Source organism: Mus pahari, chromosome 10, assembly GCF_900095145.1.
Source record: "Mus pahari chromosome 10, PAHARI_EIJ_v1.1, whole genome shotgun sequence".
In the NCBI taxonomy this organism is placed as follows: Eukaryota; Metazoa; Chordata; class Mammalia; order Rodentia; family Muridae; genus Mus; species Mus pahari.
The window spans coordinates 31,993,365-32,009,964 of record NC_034599.1 but is presented as its reverse complement, the minus strand read 5'-3'; positions in this window follow the sequence as shown (position 1 = coordinate 32,009,964).

Here is a 16,600-nt window from a genome sequence, read left to right as displayed (position 1 = left end):
TTGGGTGCGGGGAGGAGTGGCCTGTGCCTTACCTTCTAGTTGAGCTGAGCCAGGGGCCTAGGAACATCTCAAGAAAATCTCCATCCTGATTCCCAGAGAGAGCATGCTTTGCAGAAGAACACTGGGAATATTCCAAATGCCTCTCTCTGTTATCTCCCACACCCAGTCACCTTGCTTGCTAATTAACCTCCCTGCCTTCATTTCAGGCCTTCCCATTCATCCTCCTTCACACAGAGGTTTTCCAAAATATAACTCTAATGGTTTTAAAATCCACCGCTAACTCATCACTGTCTTTATAGTACATCTAAGTAGAACTTAGCACTGTCTTCGAGGTCTTGCTGCCTTCTACCTATCCTGTCACCCGGTCATGACCAGCTACACTGAATTGTGTTCCGGCTCTGTACACACTGATTAGTGTAGTTTTACCCTTTCTGTTAGCCCTTTGCTTCTAACTCTCATTTACAAGTTAAGACCCACTTCAAGGCTTGAACTTAAACTCTGTTTTTGACCTGCCTTGGCAGGTTGGGTGGGATTCAGCACACCAACCACTGTGCCTGCCTTTCCACAGCATGCTGTTTTCCTTAAATAGCACCTTGCTACTGGTGGCTTTTTGCTTTGTTTGGATAATTAAGAGTGTTTGGGCCCATGCTCCTAACCAGAGCTATGTCTGTATGTTCAACACCTAGAGGATGTGACAAGTAAATGAAGTCAGATGAAAAAAAAATGGGTTGGTGGAGTTTTGTGCAAAGAGGATCTTCAAAGCCTTACAAAGAGGAGACTCCACAGTGACTCCTGGACAGAAGCCCGAGAGACACTAGGATTCCTTGTGATTGATATGGCATCCGGGAAACAGCCCAAAGTCGTGCTTTTGGCTGGATCACACCTGGCCCTACCTGAGTTCAGCCATCCTCCAACCAGCGTGTGGATCTGTGGGTCTGTGTATACCGGTGTAGTTCCGCGCCCGCCGCCAACCCCTCCTTCCCCCCGCTGGGAGGATAATTAAAGCGCCAAACGGCGGAGCGGGCGGGCAGTGTTCCCGGGGGCGCATTTCATCGGGGCTGATTAATGAGGCCGGGGAGTTAATGAGGAGAAAGCTAAACGGTAGAGCTGAGCAGAGGAAGCCCTCTCTGCAGCCCTGGAGGGGGACCCTCCGAAGGCATCTCCCTCCCTCTTCTCAGCGGCAGTGGTAATAGCGCCAGCCACATGGTGCCCCTGGCTCCACTCTCAGCTTTGACTCGGGCTGGGCGGGGGGCCGGGGGTGGCCTTACTACAGCCAGCCTCAATGGAGAAGTCATTTTGTCCTTCCTCTGCGGATGCTGAACAGATAGAACCTGACCCTGCATCTAAAACAGCAAAGGACGTCTGAAGAGCACACTTTTATTTTCTTTATGGGAAACTTTGAACCTGGGTCTCAGACCACCTGCAGATTTCACTCCTGGCCAGAGCTGAGAAGCAGCTCTGCTATCATCGACCCAGCGACCTCAGGCAGGTTTAGACCTGTGAGAGACTAATGCACCTGTAAACCCGTGTCATACTCTAGCATACTAAACATGGCTTGTTCTTATCTGGAATGGACAATAAGAACTTGGTGTGTAGTTCTCACGTATTCTTCCCATCTACTCTCGGGAGCAGGCTCCAACATTAATACCTTGATCCCACAGATAAGAGCACTGAAACCCGGAACCGTGACATATAGCCCGCGGTCACCCAACTTAGCTACCTGTCTGCAGTGATCCAGTGACTCAGCACTTAAGCAGTCGTGCTGGGATCTGAGTGCACACAGGCAGAGTTATCAGATTCTTCATTCTTAGCATCCGGGTTACATATAGTGCTGTTCTCAAAGTGACTGCCGGGGATGGAACCCTCAAACAGAAAGAGAATAGAGATGATGATCTTTCCAAGAGTCTGTCCTTGGCCCTAACCTCTGCAAGTCTGCGTGAGATGGCTCAGTAATTAAGAGTGTTTGTTGCTCTTGCAGGACTGGAGTTTGATTCCTAGCACCACATTGGGCAGTACCCAACCTTATGTGACTTGAGTTCCAGGGGATCCAATGACCGCTTCTGGTTCCTGCAGACCCCAACAATCACACACTCGAGCGCGCACGGGGGTGCGAGGGGGAGGAGGGGGAGGGGGAAAGATAATATATATAAAAGAATGGCTTGAGATCAATCAGCTTCCAACACAGAGTGAATGAGCTAGAAATTCGCTGACTCCTGCTGAATCAAGGACACTGGAGCTACTCAGGTCCACAGAAAACAAACCTATCTGCCCCTTCTTGTCAGACACTAAAGGAACCCTGAAAACTTCATCCTTGCTGATGCTACACACACACACACACACACACACACACACACACACACACAGTGAGAGCCAGCAGCACCTACAAAAAGGGAAGCATCAATAATTTTCTCCAAAGGAGCTTGAGTCTAGAGAAACCAATATTTAACATCCCCATTTACATTGAAAGCGTGATTCTGATTATGAGATGGTAATGAGGGGATTAGCTAGAGGAGAGCTCCCTGCTTGCCACCCTCTCCCATTATTTCCAACATCTCTCCCTCACCAGGCAGGGTGGGCTTACTCCTGGAAGAGGAGTGGGGGGGGGGAGGGGGTTGGGCCCTCCCACAGGGAGAGCATCCGAAATGCCAGAGCAGGGCCAGGGTCCTTCAAGACCCATGTGAGAGCCCCTTATTCATGTCTGGAATCAATTAGCCCAGGAGAGGTAATGGGTGAGATGGGAGGCACCTGACTTTGTCACCTCCCCTTGTCCCCCATCTCCCCAAAGGATCTCTCTCCAGTGGGATTCTGCATTGAATTCAGGGTAGCAAGTTCCTTATTTTATTCCTTATTTAGAAGTTTTTTCTTTTTTTAAAGTATGTTAAGATAATCTTAGGACCCCACACAGTGGTGCATGCCCATAAGCACAGCACTTGGAAAGTAGAGGTAGGGAGATCAGGAGTTCAAAGTCATCCTTGGCTTCATAATGGATTTGAGGCCTGCCTGAGCTTATTACATAAGGCTTTGTCTCAAAGAACTGAAATCAAAACCAAAGTATGGGTTAGGAGAGATAAGAGGAAGAGGGAAGACAGGAAAGCGTGACACCTCAGCCTGGTTCCTCTGTCTAAATCCCCTGCCTCTCGGAAATGATGCCCTCTCTCTCCTTGTCCAGAGCAGGCCTTGCCTTTTAACCAGGCTGCAGTTTACCTCTGGCTCTTCCAATGAGGCAAGCGGTGGGGATGGAGATCACCCAAGGGGGTCACCCATCCAGAGGCCCCGTTTGTTGGTGGACAATAGTGTTCAGACAGGATAATTCAGTGTGTGATTGTGGTCACGCCCCCCCTTTTGTGCCCCTTTCAGAGCCAATCTCCCAGGCCCAGATGGGTTAATCCATAATGCAGACGAGCAAGTAATTGGCTGTCAGCCCAGCCCCCTGAACCCCCTCCCTATTAGTGCCACTGCCCTAATGAAGCCCAGCTTGGAGGGCCCCCTTCTCAATGAGGTGCCGGCCCCAACTCAGTCAGACACACATGTGTCTCCGCTGCTCTGCCTGAAGCTTGGCTCCCTTTAGGGACCCCCCAGCCCAGCCTCCCCGGGGTGACCCAGCTGCCAGGGTTGCAGCGGCCTTGGGGGGAGGCTGTGATGGATGGGAGGGAGTTAGTTAATAGAGCCCAAAACACATGGGCCCTGTCTCCGCACACATTGCTCCCCTCCCTGACACGTTTACAGTGTCCTCTGGCAGCATCCTTCATCTCTTAAAGGTAGCCCCATGGAATAGTCCCCAAACTCATGTCTGACCTGTACAATGCTGAAATACAGTTTAAATGGGGTTGATGAAACTGCTTTCTTGGACACTGACCCTACTCATTGCTACATGGTCCATCCACAGTCTTTGCCAACTTAAGTCCCCATGTAAGTTTTGGCCAGAGGTGAACGTCAGGGATCCACAGTCTCTTTTCTTTTCTTCACAGTCTGGCCTCCCCTCTCTGTCTCGTAACCATAATTCTATCGCCACGCCCTCCCAAACCAATTCCTCAGCTCCAAGGCAGGACCTGCACCAAGCCCAGCAGAGGAGACTGACTCTACAGCCCAGAGCTGCTTGGCATAGCACATCAGGCTTGAATTCCCTGACTGATAGGAGTCAAGCCAAGTGGGATGACAGTTGTTTAGAATTTAACAGAAGGCTGTTTTAGGGGATGTTTACAAAAGCACCATCCTTGTCTGACTCCCCACACTTTCATCAAATGTAAAGGTAGACCATCCCATCAAACCAAGGAAGGGAGGTGGTATGGTTGTTATTTGGTCTCGGGCAGTTCTCAAGTGTCCATTGAGGCAGAAGCTCTGCAGCCTGAGGGTTGTAAGCACACAAGCTGTCTGTCTCTTCAGCCAACTAGCCCTTTTATAAGTAATCCTTTAAAATTCTTTTCATTATTGAAGTTGAAAATCAGGTGGGAGTGTGAGCATGTTTGACATATGCTTATAATCCGAGCATTAGATAAAGAGAGAGGTTTCTGAGTTGAAGGTCAGCCAGAGCTACATATTGAGACTCTGTTTCAAATAAGAAAAAGTGTGGGAAGGATGGGGGAAAGAAAAAGGATACATTCTTTCTCATGTAATTCAACAGTTGCTTACACATTTGATTTCTTTTCTAGTTCTCTATGTATAAATCATTTGACATAATAAAACAGAAGTTTGCTTAGTGTCTACATACCAGGCATGGCCCTTAATCATTTTTATACCTGTGTTGTAATTGCAGATCCATTTCTGTTTCCTTCTCCTTTTTCAGTGGCAGGGCTTTTGTCGTGGGATGGGTAAATCTTCTCATCATGGAGTATTTAGAGATAGGGGCCTGAGACTATCAATGTACAAATCCATAAGGGGTTCCAGTCACAGTAGGAAATCCCTTTGTGATTAAGCCTCCTGCTGATAAGTGCAAGGTGAAAGGGACAGCGGCAGGAGACTGAGGGAAGTCCAGCCCCCTTTGTGATGAGATGGGTGAACAACTCCAGTGGTGAAATAGCATCCCGAGGTTGCTCCTAGGAAATACTGAATATGTATGAGCTATGCAATCAGGACTGAGGAGGTAAGGCTTAAAGAATAAACGGGGCTACAGGATGGGGGTTGGTCAAGAGGCCGGGAAAGGACAGGAGCAGGCAAAGGAAAGAAGAAAAATATGTTTTCTACATTGTAACCTCTCCTATTCCTTTGCTCTCTATGTAGATGGGCGCGGAGGCTCCAGCAAGGCTGGGCTTCTCAGGTTGTTCTCTGTGGGGAGCTCAGAGAGATTTTTGGAGTCACCTTTATGCTAAGGATTGAGCTCCTGGAGAGCCCATGGAAAAGAACACCTCATGGTGTGAGAAACCAACAAGGAGTAAAGGGTCCCTGTTGATTCTGGAGCTAAATCTGGTATTCACAGAGAATAGGAAAAAGAAAAAAGAAAAAAAGAAAAAAAAAGAAAAAGAAAAAGAAAAAAAACAAAACAAAACCATGAACCCATAAGCAACAACAAAGCATAAACAACTCTCAGCTATGTGACCTGGAAAACTCACATATGTATTTAACACAAAAGCATTTCCCTCTGAATGGGACTCATTAGAGACAAGGGAATATTCCTCTTTAATTGAAAAGTGGGACATCCTCTGTAGGACTTAGGGGATTTGAAGCTCCTAATTGGTCTCTTCCTTTGTTAATTTCATTCCCACCAAAGAAGAAGGGCTAGGCGAGGGGAAAAAGAGGAAGAGAGATGAAAGAAATTAAGAAGAAATGTAAGAGAGTCCATTTTGGACTTTCTTGAGACTGGAGAAATGCCAGGTATTACAAATATGAGCAAAAACAGAAAGCAGCAGGATTACTCTAGAGGCTGGGGAATTTCAGACTTAAAAACCGAATATCAGAAAAGGAGTCATAGGTCTCGGTGAATTTCATACAGCAAAGTGACTGTAGATGTCATTCTGCCCCTTGAATTATGCATGAGGGTGGAATATGTCCGTGTGGGAGGTGGGGCAAGGGAGCTTTTCTTCTGGTAAGGAGATGCAGGGTTTTTGTGGAGATACTGTAAGCCTTTTTGATTAAGCCTATCTGTGTAGGGTCCTGGACCCTCCATTTCCTAAGCAGATAGCTCTGGGCCACTTCTTAAACCACTCTGCTCATCTCCCCATCTATAACATATGAATAATTTTACAGTTATTAGAGTGAATGGAATAAATACATCAAACACACACAGAACAGCCTTAGTAATAATATGTTTATAATATCTTCAGCATTAAATGAGGCCCTTTAATAATGTATCATACGTGTGGTGGGTGCCAGAAATAAAGATAAAAGAAACAAACTCCCTGGTTCTTTAAACAGAACTTGGAATTTATGGAGAGGAAATAAAATAAAACACCATCTATGAGACCCAGACATGTAGCTCAGTTGGCAGAGTGCTTGCTTAGTATGCACCATAGGCACTAGGCCCTGGGTTTGCTTCTCAGCATTGTGTAAATTGGGTGTAATGTTATATGCTTGTAATCCCAGCACTTGTGATGCAGAGTCAGGAGGATCAGAAGTTCAGGGTCATGTTATTTGTATAGAGGGTATACTGGCTGGTTTTGTGTGCCAACTTGACACAAGCTGGAGATATCACAGAGAAAGGAGCAAAACTTGAAGGAATGCCTCCATGAGATCCAGCTATAAGGCATTTTCTCAATTAGTGATCAAGGGTGGGAGGGCCCATTGTGGGTGGTGTCGTCCCTGGGCTGGTAGTCCTGGGTTCTATAAGAAAGCAAGCTGAGCAAGCAATCCAGTAAGCAGCACCCCTCCATGTCCTCTGCATCAGCTCCTGCCTCCAATTTCCTGCCCCGTGTGAGTTCCTGCCCTGACTTCCTTTGGTGATGAACAGTAATATGGAAGTGTAAGCTGAATAAACCCTTTCCTCCCCAACTTGCTTCTTGGTCATGATGTTTTGTGCAAGAATACAAACCCTGACTAAGACAGAGGGTTTGAGGCAACATCAAATAAAAAATAATAATACCAACTACGAAGGCATACAGGAGGGGAATAAACCAACTGGTCTGGGGAAGGGCTGTACATTAAGATATTCAGGAAGATACACTGTACTGGCTAATTTTGTGTCAACTTGACACAGGCTGGAGTTATCACAGAGAAAGGAGCTTTAGTTGGGGAAATGCCTCCATGAGATCCAGCTGTGGGGCATTTTCTCAATTGGCGATCAAGGGGGAGAGGCCCTTTGTGGGTGGGACCATCTCTGGGCTGGTAGTCTTGGTTCTATAAGAGAGCAGGCTGAGCAAGCCAGGGGAAGCAAGCCAGTAAAGAACATCCCTCCATGGCTTCTGCATCAGCTCCTGCTTTCTGACCTGCTTGAGTTCCAGTCCTGACTTCCTTTGGTGATAAACAGCAATGTGGAAAGTGTAAGATGAATAAACCCTTTCCTCCCCAACTTGCTTCTTGGTCATGATGTTTGTGCAGGAATAGAAACTCTGACTAAGACATACACTAACCAGGTGACTAAGGCTGGATCAATGGGTAGAAGGAATTTAGATGCTGGTGAATGGGTGGAGGGGCAGGTAATACTGGAGGAAGAAATAGCAAGCACCAAGGCAGAGAAGTATGAAGACTGTCATGCAGACAAGGATAAGAGGGAGGTTGATGTTGGGATTCAGATGGCTAGGGGTCTGGGGTGACAATAAAGAGTAATGACAATGGTTTGGGAGGGTGGACAGTGCCTTGGGACTATGGCGAATGTTGTCTGTTGTGTCCTATAGAAAGGAGGGAGCCACTGTGATGTGACATGACCAGATTGCACAGAGGCAGCATGGACCTCAGTGACTGTCACTTAGTGTGTTCTAAGTGGGAGCTGGACAAGTGCATAACAGCTTCCTGTAGTTCTGGTGTGCAAGAAGGATTCTCAGTAGAAGAGGGAAGGTAGAGAGTTAGGGTTTGCCGCAGTCTGGGTGAAAGATGGCAGGAATCTAAACTGACCCAGCGACAACGGAGACCTGTAAGGGGTGACGTTACCACTTGGAAACTCACTAGAGTGGCATGGTCGTTTTGACCTTGAGACATGAAGTTAGAAAAAGTTCAGAAACAAAAAGAAAAAGAACATTTATTATTGCAACTCAACAATGATATAAAGATTAGAGAAAGCGTAACTAAAACTGTTTCGGATATAAAAGAATAAAGCTTTATGATTACTAAAGGTAAGCCTGGTAGCTAATCTCATAACATGTATCCCCAGACTTTGAGGTGGAGCAAGCTTCTCATGGTTAGATCCGACTTAGTCTCCTCCTCCTCCCTAAAACATAGTAATATTCTGGTACTCTCCATCTCGTTGTAAACCAGTGATTACTTTTCTGTTTTTTCTTTTTTTAAAAAAAAAATTAATTTTAATTTTTAATGAAATAATTAAATTTTTGAGACAAGGTTTCTCGGTGTCTCTCTGGATGTCCTGGAATTTGCTTTGTAGACCAAGCTGGCCTCCAACTCAGAGATCCACCTGCCTCTGACTTCTTGAGTGCTGAGCTTAAAGGCGAGCACCACTGTGCCCAGCTCAGTCCTTACTTCTAAGGCAATGGCATCTCATTTCTCATACAGTTTGCTCCCAGATCTCTGCAATTTTCACCAACTCTTCCTTCCTCAGCACTAACATTCTGTGACATTAATATGAACTCAAGCAACCCATCTACTACCTACCTGCATTTCCTGACCTCCAGTTCTCCCACAACCTTGTCCATTCAACCTTAGCCACCTGTTCCTATGACCTGTGGTCACATCCTGTTAGACCGCCATAAACAAAAACAACTCCATGGTCTCAATTTCAAGCATTTGTATGTTCCATCTCCACTTCCTGTTTCTTGCCTACACTTGTTATTATTTTTTTTAAGGAATTCTTAATGTGTTATCGTTATTAATGTGCATGTTGGGGGGTGCGTGTGGCAGTCAGAAGACAACTTGATGGAGTCAGTTCTGTGCTTCTGTCTTTATGTGGGTTCCAGGGAATAGACATAGGATGTCACCTTTGCGTCCTTTGAGCCATCTTCCCAGACAGCATTGTTGTTATGTTGATTTCAACAGGTCTTAGATCCGAACTGGATGATCTACTGATCTCAATTCCCTTCCATTGGCTTCCACTTCTTTTCACAAAGCTTCTTCAGTTCATTAATTCATGGCCCCATTCCCATCCTCACCTTAAAGGGGCATGGCCATTCATCAGGGTGTTTCCTGTGTGCATCCTGCCCTGACTCTCACTGAGGTGAGCTTGTCTGGCTCACCCACAGCTATGGACAAAGGCAACTGATCACATCTCCTGTACCTGTGCTCAGAGAGCCAAATGGAATGACAAAGCCATGTCATTCGTGACCACTAACCTCAGGGTGGTTTCTGCTAAGTTCACTCTCACCTGATAATGTTGCTTTCTATCTCATGGAGAACAGGAAACAATCAGAAAAGCAGGGACCGCTGTGGGCTGCCAATACTCCACACCTTACCACCTCCCTCCACTGTGCCCCTACATGCTCTTCTTTGTCTTGTTGGGGTGCAGGTCAGAAGACAACTTGATAGAGTCAGTTCTGTGCTTCTGTCCTTATGTGGGTCCCAGGGTTTGCATCTTTTGAGCCATCTCAAGTCTAAGTCCTAACCAAGTGTTCTCATTACCTTCCCATTAGACTTTTCCTTTCCTGCTTGGGGACACTGCTCCTGAAACTCTCCTCTCTCTGTGTCACAAGTTTTCCCTTTCAATGGCAATCTTAGTGACTATATCAACATGAGTGTTTCTCTCAACGGAAGACAAAAATTTTCTTTATCTTATTTTTCAACTATCTCATCCTACCACCCAACCCCCACCGAATTTCTTTCTGTTTATTCTTGATTCTGCTCTAGACATACTTGGTTTCCTATCTCCTCTTAACAAGGTCAACAGTGGCATTCCCATGATTAGATTCAGGCCCATCTTGGTCTTTATTTTACTTGTCTTGGTCCATTTGAACTGTCTTCACAACTCCCGAGGCTGGGAAGTCCAAGCAAAAGTGCTGACAGTCAATGGTAAGGACTTCCTTCCTGGTTTATAGATAGAATCACATAACGAAAGAGCTGAATAATAATAATAATAATAATAAAAATAGGCATGCTAATGTGAATGGGAGAAAGTTCATGGGGCCTTTAGACCTTTCACAAAGAACCATGAGGGGCAACTGAGGGAAGCTGAGAGTGGAAGAAATAGTCTTCTCAGGGACAAGCATACCAAGAAGTTATCCAGTGCCAAACAGTCATCCCTGAAAACACGTATTATACATACACACATATGTACATATTGGAAACACATATTATATATACAGACATATGTACATATGCAACAGTAATTAGTGAAAGAAAAGACCATAAATTTGATAAAGAACAGGGAGGAATATATGGGAAGGTTTGGACAGAGAAAAGGGAAGGGGTAAATGTTGTGTTTATATTATTAATCTCAAAATGAAAAAGAAAGAAAGCAGATTAAGCTCAGTAGGTATGGTGGACCATGATGACTATGCAGCTCCAGCACTCTATAGGCTGAAGAGCAGGAGGAGTTCAAAGTCAAGGCCAGCTTATTCAATGCAGGTTATTACAAAAGAAAGAAGGTTGTATGCTGCTATGAGACTTTAGGCAGTTTGCTTAATTAAAGTAACTGTTTATTTAAGGCATGGTCTCATATAGCTCATACTGGCCTCAAAACTCACTGGGAGGCCTTGAACTCCAGATCTTCTTGTCTCCACATCCCAAGTAATGGGATCACAAGCATTTGCTCACCACAAACTTGCCTAAGGATAATATTTTAATCCTTAAAAGTGTTTTGCATTGGGGCTGGATAGATGGCTTAGCTGTTAGGAGCACTGACTGTTCTTCCAGACGTCCTGAGTTCAATTCCTAGCAACCACATGGTAGCTCATAACCATCTGCAATGGGATCCAATGCCCTCTTCTGGTATGTCTGAAGAGAGCTACAGTGTACTTGCATAAAATAAATCTTTTTTGTTTTGGTTTTTCGAGACAGGGTTTCTCTGTATTGTTGGGGTCTCCCACCTCCACTAATAACTCTCCCTCAAAACATCAGCCCTTCACAGGTGCACAGGCATACCAGAGTTGCTACGGAGAAGACCTCCCCGGATCTCCCAGAATGCAGCGCCCTCAGATCGCCCACTATCACTCCAACCGCCCACTATTGCTCGGACTGCCCACGATCTTTGGACCCGCCCACGATTGCTCGGACCCGCCTACCTGATACTCATCTCCACTTACAATCAGCTTCAAAGGGACTCAAGGGCTGGCTGGGAATCTTTCCTGTATTTAAGCAAGTCCGATTAATAAAAATAGAGCTCTGATCAGTGAATCGACAGGGCATCCATTTTCCTTTTGCAGCCCTTTCTCTTTTAGGATATTCCCGTCCTTCAGTGCGAATCCAGACCAGAGTGTTTCTGTAGGCAGAAACACTTACTGTATAGCCCTGGATGTCCTGGAACTCACTTTGTAGACCAGGCTGGCCTCGAACTCAGAAATCCGACTGCCTCTGCCTCCCAGTGCTGGGATTAAAGGCATGGGCCTCCACGCCCGGCAAATAAATAAATCTTAAAAAAAAGTTTTGCATTTTGGCTGGAGATTGGCTCAATGATTAAGACCACTGGCTGCTTTTCTGGAGGATCTGGTTTATGTTCCTAGCACCTACATGCCAGCCTACAGCTGAAAGTAACTCAGACATATGTGCACACAAAACACTCGTACACATAAACATACAAGCTAATGTTTATTATTTATTTATTGTGTGTGTGTGAGAGAGTGTGAGTGTATGCATGCATGCACGGAGGTCACACATGCATGTGGAGGTCAGAGGACAACTTGAAGGAATTTGTTCTCTTGTTCTACCATCAGGGTTCTGCAGTTTGGACTCAGGTCATCTGGCTTGGTGGTAAGAGCTTTACTGACTGGACCCTATCACAGGCCTCCACAGATAAGGTGCAGCAGGGGTGACAGCAAGGTGGGTCAGTGAGTAAAGCCACTAAACCTGACAACCTGAATTTTACCCACTGGGACCTACATGATGTTAGGAAATAACCGGTTCCCAGGGGTTGCCATCCAACCTCCACAAACATCCCATTGAGTGGTTCCCCCATCCTCCAACACAAGTAAAAGCATTTATTAAGAAGATAAGGCCCAGGCGGTGGTGGTGGTGCACACCTTTAATCCCAGCACTCGGGAGGCAGAGGCAGGCAGATTTCTGAGTTCGAGGCCAGTCTGTTTGACAAAGTGAGTTCCAGGACAGCCAGGGCTACACAGAGAAACCCTGTCTCAAAAAACCAAAAAAAGGGGCTGGTGAGATGGCTCAGTGGGTAAGAACACCCGACTGCTCTTCCGAAGGTCCAGAGTTCAAATCCCAGCAACCACATGGTGGCTCANAACCATCCGTAACAAGATCTGACGCCCTCTTCTGGAGTGTCTGAAGACAGCTACAGTGTACTTACATATAATAAATAAANAAATCTTAAAAAAAAAAAAAAAAAAGAAAAAAATAAGGGAGGCTTTTAAAAGGGGATAGAGAGATGGTTCAGTGGTTAAGAAGCATGTAGTTCTAGCAGAGGACTGGAGTTCAATTCCCCAGATCCATATCAGGCAGCTCCTGGAACCACCTGGAACTCCATCTACACACACATGTAAATGTATACACACATTTACATACACATAAACAAAAATAAACCAATAATTAAGTTTTTGTTTAAGTGCAGCTAGTCATGATGATTGGGAAGCCAAGGCAAGATCAGGAGTTGGGGCTAGAGAGACAGCTCAGCAATTAAGAATACTAGCTGCTCTTTCAGGGGTCAAGGTTCAATTTCCAACAGCCACATGACAGCTCACAGCCATCTGTAAGTCCAGTCCTACAGTATCTGGTGCCCCTGCTTCTGGTACCGCACACACATGGTGCATAGATACACATACAAGTAAGACATCCATACACATTAAAACAACAATAGTTAAATGAAAAAACAAACAAACAAACAAACAAACAAAAACCAGGAGTTCATCAAGGCTATCCTTGGCCACATAGCCAGGTCAGTCTGGGCTACATGAATCAAAGAAACCTAAAAATAAATAAATAAATAAATAAATAAATTACAATAAATAAAAAAGAGTTTATCTTACCAGGTGTGGTAGAACAGACTTCTAATTCCAGCAAGAGGGTTTGAAATCAACCTGTGCTACACAGCAAAACCTTCCATAAAACCAACAGTTGGGCCTAGTGGTGCTTGCTGTAATCCCAGCATCTGGAGTCTGAGCAGGAAGATTTTAATCTAGTCTGGCCTACATAGTAAGTGCCTGTATCAAAAACTCCAAACCAGCTGGGCATAGTTACATGTACCTTCAGTCTCAGCATCTGGGAGGCAGAACCAGGAAAAACTCTGTAAGTTCAATCAAAGCCAGCCTGTTCTACAAAGCAGTTTCTGGCCAAACAGGGTTACATAGTGAGACCCTGACTTGAAAACAAACAAACAAACAAACAAACAAACACTGTCTACCCCAATCAACAATACCAAAATCCAAAACAAAAAAAAAATTACGGAATAATAAAAATGTATCCTGCAGATACACTAATATGCAAAGACATAAGTGTATGCATCCGAAGCTTATTTGCAGTACAGTCTGCAAAACAAAATCCAGAAATAAACTAAATATGACTGAGTAGGAGACTGATTGTAAGCGCATGGTACAGCTGTGCACTGTTCAGCAAAATATAATGGTGTTCAGGTTCCCAAAGGATAATAATATATGTGCTTAGATGCTTTTCTAAAACATCAAAAGAAGGGCTAACAATGTGGAGAAAACAGCCCCACTTTTCTCAGCCTTTGTTATATCTGCAAGGAGATGTGTACACTTCCACCCAGGTGCCTCCAGATTTCCGGGCTTGGTAGGGTGTATGGCAAAGTGTGCCCCTGCAGGGCTTTCCATTGGAACCCTGTAGGGAAAGGGATACTCTTGGGCAGAGGGACCTGACTTATTATCTCAGCAGCTACAGGGTCTCAGCCAGGGAACCTTGGCTCCTGCCAGGGGAAGCTCCTGCTGTCTGCCTGCCAGCTGGGTGCTGCTCTTTGCTCTCTGATTCCCCCCTCCTGTCACCTCTCTAGCCCAGGAATCATCATTCTGAAGTTAGCAACCCTGTTGGGTTATTCTTGGCATAGCTCAGTGGGGGTGGGGCAGATGTTAGGTCCGTGTGTCCCTTCACCCTCCCACACAAACAAACACATACACCCACACATATGTTCAATGGGAATCCATGCCCTGGGAAGAGATCCAGGCAGGGAGGATGGTGGGAGGCAGTAAGCTCTAGGGAGATATAAACAGAGCTCTCTCTCTCTCTCTCTCTCTCTCTCTCTCTCTCTCTCTCTCTCTCTCTCTGTGTGTGTGTGTGTGTGTGTGTGTGTGTGTGTGTGTGTGTGTGAAGAGGAAGAGGCAATAATCAGTGTGAGATTGCAGGGGCTGTCTTCAGACTACCCTCTGGGGCAATCACATGCCAGCAGCTCCATCCACTACCAGCTGGCATATGGGTGTCAGACCACCAAGAAGCCTCCCCATATGGCCCCCAGTTCGGTCACTGAAAATTCCCAACCACATTCTCTGGCCTTTGTGCTGGCACCAGGCCAACAAATGTTAGCCTGGGGTACTATTCTCTTATCCAATTCAGGTCCCCCTCTATCTCTGACAGGTGAGGAGTCCCTTTAGAGTCACTTGATTCCCCAAACACCATTCATGGCAGATTCCTGTATGACACAATCACTTTCTTGCTTAGTGCAGTCTCCAAAATGAAACCCCCCCCTGAGAAAGACATCTACCTCGTCAGCCCGTGCCCCGTGCTCTCTTCTGCAGCTCCACCTGTAAATACACACTTCTTTCCCTTTGAGAACAGAACTCTATCAGGATGCACACACAACCCCTCCCATCCCCCCATGCCCCTTGTCAATTTCCTTCTTTACCAACTCCCCCTTAAAACCTCCTTTTCTCTCCCCAGCTCTCTCTCTCTCTTTTTTTTAGATTTATTTATTATTATATCTAAGTACACTGTAGCTGTCTTCAAACAGCACCAGAAGAGGATGTCAGATCTCATTACGGATGGTTGTGAGCCACCATGCGGTTGCTGGGATTTCAACTCAGGACCTTCGGAAGAACAGTCGGTGCTCTTAACCACTGAGCCATCTCTCCAGCCCTCCCCAGCTCTTTCTAAAGCTCAACTCTACATACTATTGGCAAAAGGCGGTTCCTGGGATAACATAAAGAAGTTCTCAGCTGGATACGGCACATGCCTATAATCCCAGAACTTGGGATGTGAAACAGGAGTTCACGATTATCTTTGTATATGAGACCACTCAGGGCTACATGAGACCCCCGTCTCAACCAACAAACAACAAGATGCACAAAACAAAACAAACATCCGGGAGAAAATGGAGATGCTTGAAATTGAGCTCTGGCTCTTCCTTCAGCCCAAGATGGAAGCTTATAAGTCAAAGGCACAAGTGAACCCCACCAAGGGCAATACCTAGGCAGTGCACTACAGATTAGAAAATGGAGCAGTGAGTATTGCTGCCGATCCCAGCTAAGCAAAAGATAAAAGCCAGAGTTGTGATCTTGGTTGCAGTCTGGTGTGAGGAGGTAAGCAGGAGTCATTCTTTGCACAACTGCCTTTGGAAGCAGCTCACAGAGCAGCTATACTTAAAGACGTCAAGGACTTGTTTCCTGCCTGCCCTGGGACCCGAGTAATGAGCCAGAGAAAATGGGGGAAGACTGAAGAATTGCTCCATTGGGTCATCTCTTCTCACTCTGGGTTCCACCTCTGCCAGTGGAGAATCTCTGGGGACTCTGGTGGATGGGGAAGTGGAGAAAGGAGATGGAAGTAACTATATGTGATATAGATGGCATAACTTAATCTCCTAGCCATCTCCCTTGAGTCCTTAGCCCTCTTTTGTCTTTAGATCTGGCTGGTTTTCTGAGAAGAAATAATATTCTAGAGATACAACAAACACAGCAAAGGAAAGAGTGGGGAAAGACAATCAGGAAAATAGGGAGTTTTTTTTTTTAGAAGTTAGTTTAAAAAATAAGAGTGAGGGAAGGAGAGAAGGAGAGAGAGAGAGAGAGAGAGAGAGAGAGAGAGAGAGAGGTGAGATTCACAAGATGGACCAGATAGGGGCCAAGAGTCCTAGAAAGATGGCTTTCCTCTGTTTGTTCAGCATCCAAACCCAGATGACAGGGATTAGGAGGAAGCGGTACCCATGGGCTGCGCTACCGCCTCCGCTTAGGGAACCCAGAGTAAATAAGCCCTGATCCCCACATAAAGGGCCAATTAACTGTGCGGTCTCCAGAAACAAATCCGCTAACAGGGTGACAAGCCCCTAGACACCAGGCGGGGGTGTGTTTGCCCAGAGGCCGGCCGAGAGCAAATCAAGGGATTAGCGTAGGGCAAAATCTGCATGGTTAAGGAGGTTTCGTCTTCCCAGCTCCAAAGCAGGTCCATGAAGTTAAGTTTCTGCCTTGCTTGGGCTTCTAATGTGATGGAACCCACAAGACCGGCCAGCAGAAGACCAAGCAAATGG